This window comes from Photinus pyralis, unplaced genomic scaffold, assembly GCF_008802855.1.
Source record: "Photinus pyralis isolate 1611_PpyrPB1 unplaced genomic scaffold, Ppyr1.3 Ppyr1.4_LG4, whole genome shotgun sequence".
Classification (NCBI taxonomy): Eukaryota; Metazoa; Arthropoda; class Insecta; order Coleoptera; family Lampyridae; genus Photinus; species Photinus pyralis.
In genome coordinates this window covers 31,862,074-31,875,131 of record NW_022170511.1, presented here as the reverse complement: position 1 = coordinate 31,875,131, position 13,058 = coordinate 31,862,074, and the positions used below count along the sequence as shown (strand labels likewise).

At 36.3% G+C, this 13,058-nt stretch overlaps 1 protein-coding gene across 8 annotated transcripts in view; it reads right to left on the bottom strand.

Annotated features, from left to right (window-relative positions):
* Positions 1–13,058, bottom strand: part of LOC116169540 (dopamine N-acetyltransferase-like) — a 31,146-nt gene that overhangs the window by 6,295 nt on the left and 11,793 nt on the right. The window contains exons 1-2 of one of the 8 annotated variants that reach the window (XM_031485646.1): positions 6,675–6,788; positions 6,344–6,628 (exon numbers count right to left, since the gene is read on the bottom strand). The exons of 5 other annotated variants lie outside the window; for them this stretch is intronic. The gene's annotated coding sequence lies outside the window, so the exon portion shown is untranslated. Of the gene's footprint in view, positions 1–6,343; positions 6,648–6,674; positions 6,790–13,058 lie in introns of those variants that run through there. 2 more of the 8 variants (XM_031485650.1, XM_031485647.1) reach the window with 2 other exon arrangements.

Genomic DNA, 13,058 nt, shown 5'->3' with positions numbered 1-13,058 from the left:
GTTCATTGTTTCTTTTTTGTTCATGTAATAAGTAACTAAGGTCATATTAAAACTTGAGCTATTTTGCTTCTTAATTGAATTTACAAGGACGCATTTATGTTATACATTTTGTTTGTTAGTTAATAATTATAAATATTATGTAAGCGACCCTAATCTTGTCACATTTTTCCTTGATTATTTTTTGCCATGCCAATTCATAAGAGTGGCCAAGTTCAAGAAAGCAAACGGATGTCATATAACTTAAAACCAGACAATTTTACACTTACAGCAAATGTGGTGAATAATTTAATTTTTAACATACTATTTTGGTGTGGTTAACGAACGCACAGGAATGGGTGCAATCAAATAGATGCCTAAGCTCAAGTATGCATTCCTAGTTCGTTATTGGAGACCATATCCTATTTATCATTCATGAATGTAAAACAACAAAACTTAAATGCATTTTAATCATGGAATGGGACAAAAGCAGTTATTGATGGACGCTCTACCACTGTCGTGATCAAAAACATATGGACAGGTTTTGATTACCTAACGAATTTTTTAATTCAGTCTGCTCCTTTGTACGAAAATTCGTTTGCATAGTCCGATGTAGTTGTTTGAACAAAGTCAGTTTGAATTAACGTTTAAAAATAGTTTATTAACTAAAAGTAATTGCAGTCCACTTGTAGGTATATGTTTTTAATCCGATCCGAAAATATTGCCATTAACTTTAGGCACGAAAAAAATTCGCCACAAGCCGACCACCTCGCTAATTAAGTGTTTTCAACAGTCATTTCGCAACCATGAGCATTCGTAACAGCACCTCAAAAATTATCGACAATACTTCGACTACTCATGGTATTATATATGAAAATTATGTAAGCAAAGTACGGAAAAAATTAGATCTGCGTAAAACGTGAATATTGCAAACGACTTTATCGTATAGTTTACTACATTTTCTGTGTGGAAAAATAACGCATAGCATTGATGTTAAAATTTGGTTATTCATTACGTATTACCTAGTTGTACATTTGAGCGTGAATATCACCATATAGTTATTCTCGAAAAAAATGCGCACCTCTTATTCAGTTTTGGACGTCAATTTAACGTCTGTGTTTACTGCGTAGTGTCATTAGAAAGCAGAGACTTGCTATTATTATAATTATTATTATATTGTTATAACAAGTCTCTGTTAGAAAGCCGCTTAATTAATTTAGAGTTTGACATATGTCCCAGATTTTTAGACTTCCGGGAGCCTGGGAATTAAATTAAAAAGATTGTTTTGACGTCATCATCCCAGCCGGCGGAATTTCCGATGTTCCCTTCCGTATTTTTTCCGTATTTCAAAGTTTTCTTGATAGATTTGGCATTTGAACGTTCTGTTTAATTTCAATTCATTCCGTTAAGTGTAGGGGGATTTATTTTTCTTGTTCCGTTTTCCCGTAGCTAGTATATCGATACCGTTAATTAACTTGTGCTTCTAATCTGAATTTGGAAATTGATACCGTCCCGTGTGCCGTAACTGTGATTTAGATATTCGCCAGCGACCGCCGCAAGATACCTCTAGCGTTTTCCGCTTCCCCGTCTGATTATCCATGGCTTCCTAAACCGATCCAAAACTGATCGTCCTTGACCAGGAGTAAGGATGGACAAACTCCAGGTGGCATTCGAGGTTGGGTTACTACAGTTGACTTGAAAAATAAAGCCTAATAAGGTTGTGAACAATTTATCTTTAAGGTATAGGGTTTTCGTTATAAAAAGCGTTGCACTTCATTGATTTGATGACATCAACAATACACGGCATTGCCAAATATTTCTAAGGTATGCTGATATATTAATCTTTTATTAAGGAAATACTTTTAGGTTATGTTTCTACCATCCAGATTCCAGAGGAAGTAGAAAATTCAGAGATCATTTTTTGGGCTCTCTGTGTGAAACCAACCCACTGTGCATCAATAAAACACATTGTAACAGTTTAGTTTATTCATATTCAAATTTCAAAATTACCGCTTGCTAGGTTAGGCAGGATATAGGTGAGATGGCGTCACTTGTACGCGTGTTTCTTTCCTTGCGCAGAATCGCGTTAATTTTTCACTTCATTTTCCGTTTTAAAGCCAACGAGGTTGTACTTGTTGTAGAGCGTGGCATTGTGAATTCTTCTTAAACCAGTGGGTAATATTTGCCATCATTCACGTAAAATCTCTGGCAATTTTACCTTTTTATTGGCGTTGTCGAGTAGAGTAACTCAGAAGCCGTTTTCTCCATTGCGAGGCTATATATCTGGTGGAAGTTCATCGCCCTACCTACATGTAAGTGAAATGGCGTTGGTTTTCTTTTACGTTATGTTATCTAAAATTCTTTCAGACTCACAATTTGAGGTTGGATAATTTCCCTATTTCATTGATTTAAGTATTTTTCATTACCCTCCTGACGATTTCAGGTATGTTATTAAAAATCTCGTTAAGGGAGTGTTACATCTTCATTACTTTTAGGGGGTCCATGTAGTAGATGAATTCTTGTATGTAAATGAATTTGCATCTGGCGAATATTCCGGAGTACGAACACCTGTTGATTGCCGGCAGCTATCCGGCGTACCACCGAGTAGATAAGCGCTAACACCTAAACGATACCGGGAGCGACCAGCTGATTGTGGAATTTTCGGAAGATACGATCTTTTACCCAACCTTTTTTATTTGCTTCAATACCGTTAATCTAGTGTAACCTTCCGACGATTTATGATTGGAGCTTTGTATTTTGTTCGCATCTAGTGTTTGAGGTCGTGGCTCTCTTCAAGAGCAACGCACCTGTATTTAACGTATGGGTAAACGAGCCGGCTACGAGTAAGCTATTTTTTTTTTGGCCCTTCCGGCTCATAGAATCGTTCCGAGCGTTGTAGCTTGGGGTTTGTTTTTGTGTTACAGAACTGGAACTTCGAAGGAGAGCTCTTTTTCGGAGAAGACAGCGTATGTGTTATTCAAGGTAAGATTTTTAATTTACTTGTACCCAGTGTGTATGAGTTGTTATTCGGGTTAACTTAATTCAATCTTTGAATCCATTGAAATCTTAACTACATTTTTGCTCGATCATTGTTGTAGGGGTCTGGTAACGTAATTATTAGGGAAGTGTTCAGGAATTTATTTGGGGATTATTTTTGTCATTTAAAGTATTTGTTATTGTCGTATTGAAGATACATTTTATTTGCCGATCCTGCACCGTTTTGCCAGGATTAATAAATCAGAATTGCTCGTAGTGAATTTATTATTTGGCTCTCTTATGTTTTCCCAATTTCTATACAGGAGAGGTCAGAATTTGTGCAAAATTGGGTGGCGCTCAACTAATCATTTCTAGTGACTACCAAAGATCAAAAACTTATGTTATATGCCCGAACGAACAAACCGCTGTGGAAGATTCTCATCTCGAGCCCTTCTTTTAATTAAGAATCTGAGCTAGCTGGCCGTTTATGCGGCGGGGTTTGAGTTTTACAGCGCCGAACTAACCTCACGTTATAACATTCCTACTGTGCTGTGACGGGTTCAAGGAAAGTGCAGTCCACTAAGTGTAGTACTATTAGCATTTTGTTTATAACGTATCCCTGCCGTTGTGAGCAGAAAGATGAGGAATGTGGGCATTGCGGCATTATGTAAATGTTTCGGAAGTTAGGTATAAACCATTGCATAGGTCATCAGCAAATAAATACCAAGTTAATGCTTGCTTGAAATCTTGACTGATTTTACGTTATTTGACCAACTCTTGCTTTAGTGGAATTTGAGACTAGTAAGTTCAACCGAGACAAAAACACAAGAAATTTTATTGAACTACATAAAATGATAATCAATATAAATTGGGACCATTTCTGCAATATCCAATTGTTTTTCGCGTTCATACCATTCCTTTATTAACTTTTCGGTGCGATTAATTGAATTTTTCCACATTTCTGAGGTTACAATCGCAAGTGCAAGTTTATTGTGTAACCAATCTTGAAAATCTGCTTTTCTCCACGAGTTGTTCGGATTTTGTGTCAATAAGGTGCTGTGGTAAGAAGCATTGTCCAATACGATAACACTTGGTTCTTCTAAATTTACTAATAATTGTTTTTCAAACCAATGTAAAAAGTTTTCACGATTCATTTCTCCGTGGTAATCGCCAGTACTTTTAGATGCAAATACAAGATCTGCGATATCAAAGCTTCGTTTTGTTTAAAAGCTGGGGAAATTCTGCTGACCGTAGAAATGTTTAAATGTAATGCTGCCGCAACGCGCTGAAGGTAATCACAATTAGTGGAAGTCTAAAAAAGTGAGACTACGTCACTTTTTTTAAAGCTCTCAACTTTTAAACTTTTAAATATCCGTAACTCCATTTTTTCAAATGGCACACCCCATTTTGTTCTTCACCCTTGTTTCCTTTCTCCCAGACCTTTTATTTGATACAAAATGTCAAAAGCTGCATCAAACGGTTTCCGAGATATTCCATGTTAGTTACTTCTTGTGGCAAATTGATAAAAAAATTAAGTCGCTTGATGTTATTCTTTTGTTTTTATTATGATAATGTTTAAACGTTAAATTTTCACTGCTTGAACTTATACTTCTCGTCAATAATGGCTCGTTTGGGTTATACTAATGAAGATTTTTTGAATTTAATATTAATACACGGTGAATGTAATCGAATAGGCGGTCAGGACTTGCCGTCTTTTTTCCGAAAGATACCCTGACAGAGGCTACAATTCGCAAATTATAAAAATTGCAAGAATAACGGTATATTACAAACAAAAATACAAAAAAGGAAGCCTGTGGTAGACTCTGAAGAACAAGAATTAACTGTACTGGTGTATTTTGCTGCAAATCCAACTGCATCGCTTAATGATATCCAAAGAGAAATTGACATATCAGACACGAGTGCAGAAAGAATTCTGAAAAAGCATAAATGTCTACCACAGGCTTCCTTTTTTGTATTTTTGTTTGAAACGTACCGTTATTCCTACAATTTTGTAGTAATTTGCGAATTGTAGCCTCTGTGGGTCGCGCCTTGTCAGGGTATCTTTCGGAAAAAAGAGGGCATGTCCTGACCGCTATTCGATTACATTCACCGTGTATTAATATTAAATTCAAAAAATCTTCATTAGTATAACCCAAACGAGCCATTATTGACGAGAAGTATAAGTTCAAGCAGCGAAAATTTAACGTTTAAACATTATCATAATAAAAACAAAAGAATAACATCAAGCGACTTAATTTTTTTATCAATTTGCCACAAGAAGTAACTAACATGGAATATCTCGGAAACCGTTTGATGCAGCTTTTGACATTTTGTATCAAATTAAAGGTCTGGGAGAAAGGAAACAAGGGTGAAGAACAAAATGGGGTGTGCCATTTGAAAAAATGGAGTTACGGATATTTAAAGGTTTAAAAGTTGAGAGCTTTGAAAAAGTGACGTAGTCTCACTTTTTTAGACTGTTACGCATACCATAAGAAAATTCGATCTTTCTTTAATAAATCACTGAAAATTGTGTTGCAATATCTCTCGCCGTTTTCGAATAATAAATTTTTAAAATTACCCCTGCAAATTCAATTTTTGACATAAAAACTTGAATATCGGCGAAGCCCTTGGAGCAAAGAGTCAACTATGGGGTATCGTTGTACTCCAAATTCGACGTAGAATCCGAAAATGTAGAAAAAATAGGGGGTCCCTATTTAAAATAACAAAGTTGATGGCTACTTCCGGTATTTCCGGAAGTGGCACCATCTTGAAAATATTTTAGTTCAATTCATCATGTGCCAAAACCCTTACAGGACTTATCAGTTTAGTTTCATTTTCAAAGGTTTTCCATATCTTTCTAACTGACGCTCGTCAAGAATGACCCTGTATAGTGGTTGTAAAATTTACTGTCTTTTATTAATCTCCCTAAAATACACTCGATCTTGTTTTAAATCAGTATAATTTTATTTTTAATTTACTCAAATTTTGTTACCTCCTGGAAAAACTCTCGATCAAAAGCACTTGATAAAATCGCACCAGCTAAATCAAGCTCTTGTGTATTTACCCCTGATTAAAATTTTTTTATTCAACTAAATGCACTGTTCACTTGCAAGGAACCGTTTGTGCGCAGACTTTCCGGCAAAGTTCGTCGCAATATTACCAAAAATGATCGCAATTGATGCTAAAAGAAGTGGATATTACTAAAAGAATTAAATGTAAGACGAAGACCAGCTACCACTACTAATGAAATAATTAAATTTATTTTTATATGAAATACGAGATACTGGAAAGAATATCGAATACTTTACATAAACAGCACAAAAATCATAGATAGTTTATCAAATACTATGCACCTGGATTAAAATGTAATTAATTACAGTGATGTACTTACCACTTGTAGATATCACTGTTGAACTCAAATTGAAATAAAATACGTTATCCAAACATTCATTGCAACTGCGAAAATTAATGATTAAAACGAATTTTGTCTAATTACACGTAGTTATAGACAAATAAACTAAGTTTAAATGAATTGTTTACATGTTCCAATTATAAAATTAGGAGGACAACAAACATATCTTGTCCACGGGCCGCGAATGGTTTAAATTTAAGGTCCTAAATTATGATAGGATGAACCTATTTCGTTTTTCGTGCAACGTAGTCCAAGTTTAGAATCCTAAAGGAAGCTTTAAAGATTTATAGCCATTATTTAAATTAATCACCTTATCCAACGTGAAAGTAATGGTAATGGATATAGTAAAGTACGTCAAAGACAGACAAACCATTCATCACAGATTTTAATTTGACATAGCAAAATGCACATTAATTTATAATACACTTAACGAATAGACGCATTTTCCGCACATACTTTTTAAAACAACGTACATGTCGATTTAACTTGTTTTTCTTGAAGTAGGAAAATGACGTTCATATACGTACGTATTTAATTACAATACCGCATTGTGCAATCCAGGGGGTTTGAATTTGCGGTAGATTACATTGTTGCAAAATTCTGCTCCAATCTTATAGTTATTTTTTCCGAAATACGAATTTTAAGTACTTGGATGGTATAGGGACGCGTTTCGTAAACCTTTTCTTTCAGACACCCCCAAAGAAAAAAGTCAGGGGCCGTCAATTCGGGGGAATTGGCTGGCGTTGCATGTCACCAAATTTTGGTATCGACCGACCTGGGGATATTTCTAAAACCAAAATTCGAGTTTGCCGTTGATTTATCGCAAATTTGTCCATGACCAAGGTTGTTTTATTAGAAAGGTTGTCTGGTAACTCTAAACCAATAGAATGCTTGCATTTTGAAGGCGGGAAAACGTCATCCAGAATTCACATTTAAAATTGCTCATAGGTTACAATGCTAATAAAAGGGGTAAAAAATTTAGTTTTTGCAGTATATTTTTGGATTTATATGGGTATATGTATATAAGGGTGGATCTTATATTGGAAATCTTGGAAGTTTATCGACTTCCACCTTTGAAAGCAATCAAAGTATTGCAAAAATGAGTGTGGTGCGTAAGCTGTTTTACATTGCACGAGGACTTGTGAAAATGTAATCAAATTAATTTTAGAGGTGGAAATGGATAAAATTCCGCGTTCTACAAAATAGGAACCACCCCTATGTACCAATACCTAGCCTTTGGGAATTAAAACTCTAAACATTCTTTAGCGGATGACGCCAAATAAAATGCTGTTGCGTTTTATGGAAAATGTATATTTATAGTATGTACAAAATGGTAACCGAGGTGCACACGGCGAGCTCTGTCGTTGGGGTGAGCCCAGATGCAGGTCTTCTGACTGATGGAGTGTGGCGCGAGGTCGAGCTGGCAAGGCGACCTGGTTCTGCAGGTGGAGAGCTTTTTGTTTCTTGAAGTGCAGTCGAAGCAGAAATTGCGTTGCACTTTGCAGAGTTCGTGGCTCTGCTTTTAAACGTTTGCGGCCAGGGACGCTACGCTTTCATCGGTTGGCCGTTTTGACCAATGAGGGCGCAGCACATTTTAGTTTGCTGCCGGATGTGAAACATTTTCTTACCCATTCTTTAAGAACGGTAGGGTCCTTGGGAAACGTAAAAACCGAGATTTTATTTACACCAGGATGAGGAATTTTAGTGTTACCGCCACTCATCTAAAAAAATACTTAATTATAACATACAAAAGTGCATATAATTGATGAACTAACCCTTCAATCACGGCTATGAAAATCCACAAAATTCACAAACTAAATGTCTTTATATTGCACCAAACAGGTATCTACAGCTAATATATGTCCTTATGCACTTCAAAATTCAACAAATTTTAAACAAATAAACTATAACTCAAGAAAAATAAGCACCCGCGCGAATACAAACAACGTTGAACGTCAATGTCTGAATTCTCAATGACGTATACATTCCGTCCCTCCCGCTTTCGCCCACATAGTTGCCAGGTAACCTTTGAAATAAAATAACCTTGGTCCATGACAACTTAAATTGCAAATATTCTCACATAACAAAATATTGTTTTCACAGTGCTCTATTATAAATAGATGATACTGATACCAGATCCCCAACCCTGTATGTATATATGTAATAGTACATTATATATCAAGGTAGAGAAGTATAGTATTATTGCCTGAGCACCAAGATTACATCTCGAGGCGCTTGTGCCGAGGGGTGTAAGGTGCGAAGGCAATAATAGACTTCTCTACCGTGGTATATATACTATTTTTTTCACTACTAGCACTTGAAATCCTCTAAATTAACATATTATTATATTGATAAGAGAGTTAACGGTTGGACATAATTGTTTGTTTCTTAATTTAACATGTCAATCAAGTACGTGGAAGTACAAGTCAAACAGGCCGTATTTTGTTCTGTCATTGAGATTTTTCAAAGAGTAATTTGGTTCGAATTTTTTCAAAATGTGATAATTTTAGGTATGTAATTTCTCTGGAAATTGCGAATGGTGGCAATTATTCGTTTTAGAGAACTTGTCTAAACGTTCATTGAGCAAAATTTCGGGTTGTGTTTTCTGAAAGTGACAGCGTGACAGTTCTCATTATTGACTACTAGTTAATAATAAAAAATTATTAACCACTTTGAACAAATGCCGAGAAAGCCTACTTTACAAGTGGAAAAAAGGTTAATAATCATGTCATCAGACGCTAGTAGTGAAAAAAATTATGTGTGATACGGGATACGTCTACACGTAAGTAATAATAGGTCATGATGATTATTTATTGTTTGTATTGATGTAATGAGTGTACAAATTACAAGTTGTTCTACAAAATCCTATTACACAATTTTTAGGACTCTGTAGAAGCTACGCGAAACTTTTATCCAAAGACGGTCACAAATATTTCGCATGACACTGCATCTGCATTACGCAAAGATTTAAAGTTTTAAAACTAAAAAGATGAAAATGGCAATTCAGATTCAAAAGAGCCCTTCAAAGCTTTCTTATTATTTGGTAAAATCGTATTATTAGCGAAACTTTTAGAACTCTCCAGAGGCACTAATTAACATTTTATATTTACCGGAATATTTTGTTTTGTATTTTATCATACGAAAAAATCTCCACCTTTTCAATTATAAGAAGTAAGAACTAAACAAAACCTTAGCAGACCTTTGTAGTTCTTAGGAAGATCTTCTGTAGTTTTCTTGTAATAAGTTGCCATATCCACAACATTGTTAGAATTTAGATTTAGATTAGAGACTGTCTCTCGGTCTGAACCAGAAAATTTCGCATGCACTATTTCCTCTGGCTCTTTAAAATTTCTCCGCTCCCTGTGTCAGGTTGCAGTTGATAAATACAGATACGTTTTCGTGTAAAGAGTAGGATGTCTATCCAGCGTCTCAATAGTTCTAAAATTTTACGTAAGGACGTTACTTATCATTACAAAACTAAGAGGGCGTTTGATACTTCAAATGCAGAGGAAAATGTTCGCCATAATTTTTCGCATATATTTTGGAACTCTGATTAGGCTTCCCGCTAGTTCCCAAACAAAGTTGGGGGTGATAGAAAACTTAGCGCCTCCACCATCAAATTGCATGTGATGTAATAGTAGTTACATAATAAAGTGCTTTTTTATTTAATTAACAAGTTATAAGTGGAGTAGTTGTTTCCGAACTTACAGCTTATGTAGCGAGCCATTAATATACCAATTGAATCATCACGGCAATAAATTGATTTATGGTACTTTCTCGTATGAATGAGTGGCACTGTCAATCGTTTGTTCACAATTTATCACTAATGCAATTAACTCGAAACTTGTAGTTTATAAATCAATTACAGAAATTGTTACCTATAAGTATAAGCATGCATTTCCACATTCCTCTTTTGTATTTTGGGTACTTCAACCTAAATTCGTTTCACCTTTCTGGGAAGTAAGTGCACCCAAGTGCACAAAAATTCGGAAAATCAATAATAATGTAATAATAAATCAATAATACTTTATTTGGTGAATTATATGAGCTTTTAGCGATCGCTTTGTTTGTCTGCTGGTGCATGTATGTAACAATGTTCCTTTAGATCTCAAAAAAGGTGCAGAATTTTTAAAATATTTTCAATGATAAGGTTAAATCGATCAATGAGTCTTTTATATCTGAACCCGTTTGGCAAAAATAACGAGCTTTTTCTGCGATTTCCGGTCACGATTATAAGGAAACTGTTTATTTATCAATACAATCAGACTTTAGCGCATCGTTACTGTTGTTTACCTTTCCAAAAATTTTTTTAACGGATTTTTTTTTAAATTAAAAAAAAATGTGCTATTGTTTGCGTTTTGTCCGTCTCCGGCCGGTCGACCCCATTTCTGCCAAGTACTTATAGGGAAATGGTCCTGGAATTTTTTGCAATGGGTAGCGTATATCTTGAAGGTGTACCAGACGGCCAACAAATTTCGTTGTTTTGGGGGCAGGGGGGGGGGCATGATTTATTTCCTGAGATGCTGTTTTTGAAAGTCAAACGTGCATAATTTTTATATAAGACAACTAATTGGTCTCAGATTTTGCACACGCCTGCCTTTAGTGGTGCCAAGTAAAACTTTTCAAAATGAATTGGGGGGGGGGGGGGTTAACACATGGTACTCTAATGAAAGGTCTTACCGAAATAAATTGGTTTGTACAAACTATAACTTTCCCGCGTAACTCTTTTTCGAGATAAGTGGTGACGGAGCCTTTGGGGGAGGGTAGAAATTTACTTTTATCTTTCACGATATTCTAAGTAAGAAGAATGACGTATGGAACACTCTTTGTCCATCAACCCGACAAAAATGGAGCTAGTTCTCTTCACAAGGAAAAGAAAGGCAGCCTGGAACTCCCCTGCTATTCCAAGGACACCTCCAATTCCCAGAGTCAGTGAAATATCTAGAAATCAGACTTGACAGAAAACTGAATTAGGGTGAACGTATCCAGTTTAAAGCCGAAAAGCAAATAGTCGCTGCGTAATTGGGAAGCTCTGAGGACCATATAGCAGAGGTATTGATGTGGGCCACTCACGAATTCTGGGCGAGGTGATAAAGCGATTGACTACCCTGAAGAGCGATCGGACCCACTCACTCCTCAATTCATGTTAAGGAAAAACTATCCCATCTTTCTTGATTAGGATATGGCATCCCAACCAGACATATTCATCTTCACGGATGCACCTAAAACAATGGAAGGAACAGGGACTGGTATTTACCCCAAAGAACGGAACTTCCATATCACCCAACCCCTAGGCTAAAACTTCCTACTGTATTCCAATCAGAGTAGGTAGGACTAACACTTAGTGCAAGAAAAGTTCTTATACATAACATAAAGAATTAAAACTATCAGATTCTCCATTGACAGCAGGACTTCCTATAAGTTGGTTTGCGAATGTAACCCTGCACTAGAGCAAGTAGCAAGCAGTAACACCCTCGAACTCACGTGGCTCAAAGAACATGTGAAAGCTGATGAGTTAACCCGATTGGCCTAAAAACAGGGGTTTTATGGTCCAGACTTGGTTCTTCCACTTGGAGTTGCAACTGTAAACAACTACTAACTCAATACGCCCAAACCCAGCAGAGGGCTAGGTGGAACATGATGTTAGATTGGCGCCATGCGAGAGAAGCCTTCAAAGGACCATCTCGTAGCCTGGCGCGTTTTTGAACAGGGCTATCAAGAAAGTACCTGAGGTTACTCGCGGACATACTTTCTGGGCACTGCAAACTAAACAAGATGGCTTGAATGACGTTGAGGGGTCGGATGACGCTAGTCAGGGAGGTCGTACAAAGAGCCCGAATTTGAGGCTTAGGTACGCAGAATCTAGAACCCTTTATCAATTGGGAGTGACCGTATGAGGGGATGTTTTCATTCTCCTATGAGATCTACGCCTTGTGTATCTTACTATGTGTACTATTAAAAACGTTGATGATGAGGGTGCCATGTTAAGCAGCTAAAAAATATACTAACCACTACAAAATTTCGAGGTTCAAATAAGTGTCCCTTTTTCTCCATAAGGTCTTCTCAGTTTCTCACTATTCTAGTTTGTACACTGATGTGCTTACTGAAATGCTAAAGCCTCTCAAATATAACGACTTACTTTTTATCCACCAGTTTGCTGCTTATAAACGCACAAAGGCTGCGGTCAGAATAAATTCAATTTGTGGACAAGAATTTCAGTAAGAAATCATATTACGATCATTTAAAAAAACCAAAGCTTTGAAAAGTGTTTTTCCACGATCTTACCTTCGGATATAGACATTTTCTCACGTTTTGGCAAAAGCAGAGTTTGAAACCTTGTGCACTCTTCAAAGCAAAAATGCAAACGCATGGCGCACGATGAACAACTGGAATCCGACGAAAGCTGTGGTAGATTTTCGAAATATTTGATGACTTTTTGCAAATATCTATAGCGGTGGCAACAAACGGTAGAAAAAATAACATACATACAACAAGCAAGGATTCGCGAGGCGCAAAGAAAACAGCACAGTACGACAATTAGCCGCAAGTGATGCATAACAACCCCTTTTGTTACACAGGCCAAATGATGCGGGATTTGTCTACATTGAAACGAAATTCATATTAATTATTTTCCCCCAAATGATCGTAGCGAAATTTTCATGTATACGTGCACCACGTAGCATTTGCGTTTGCA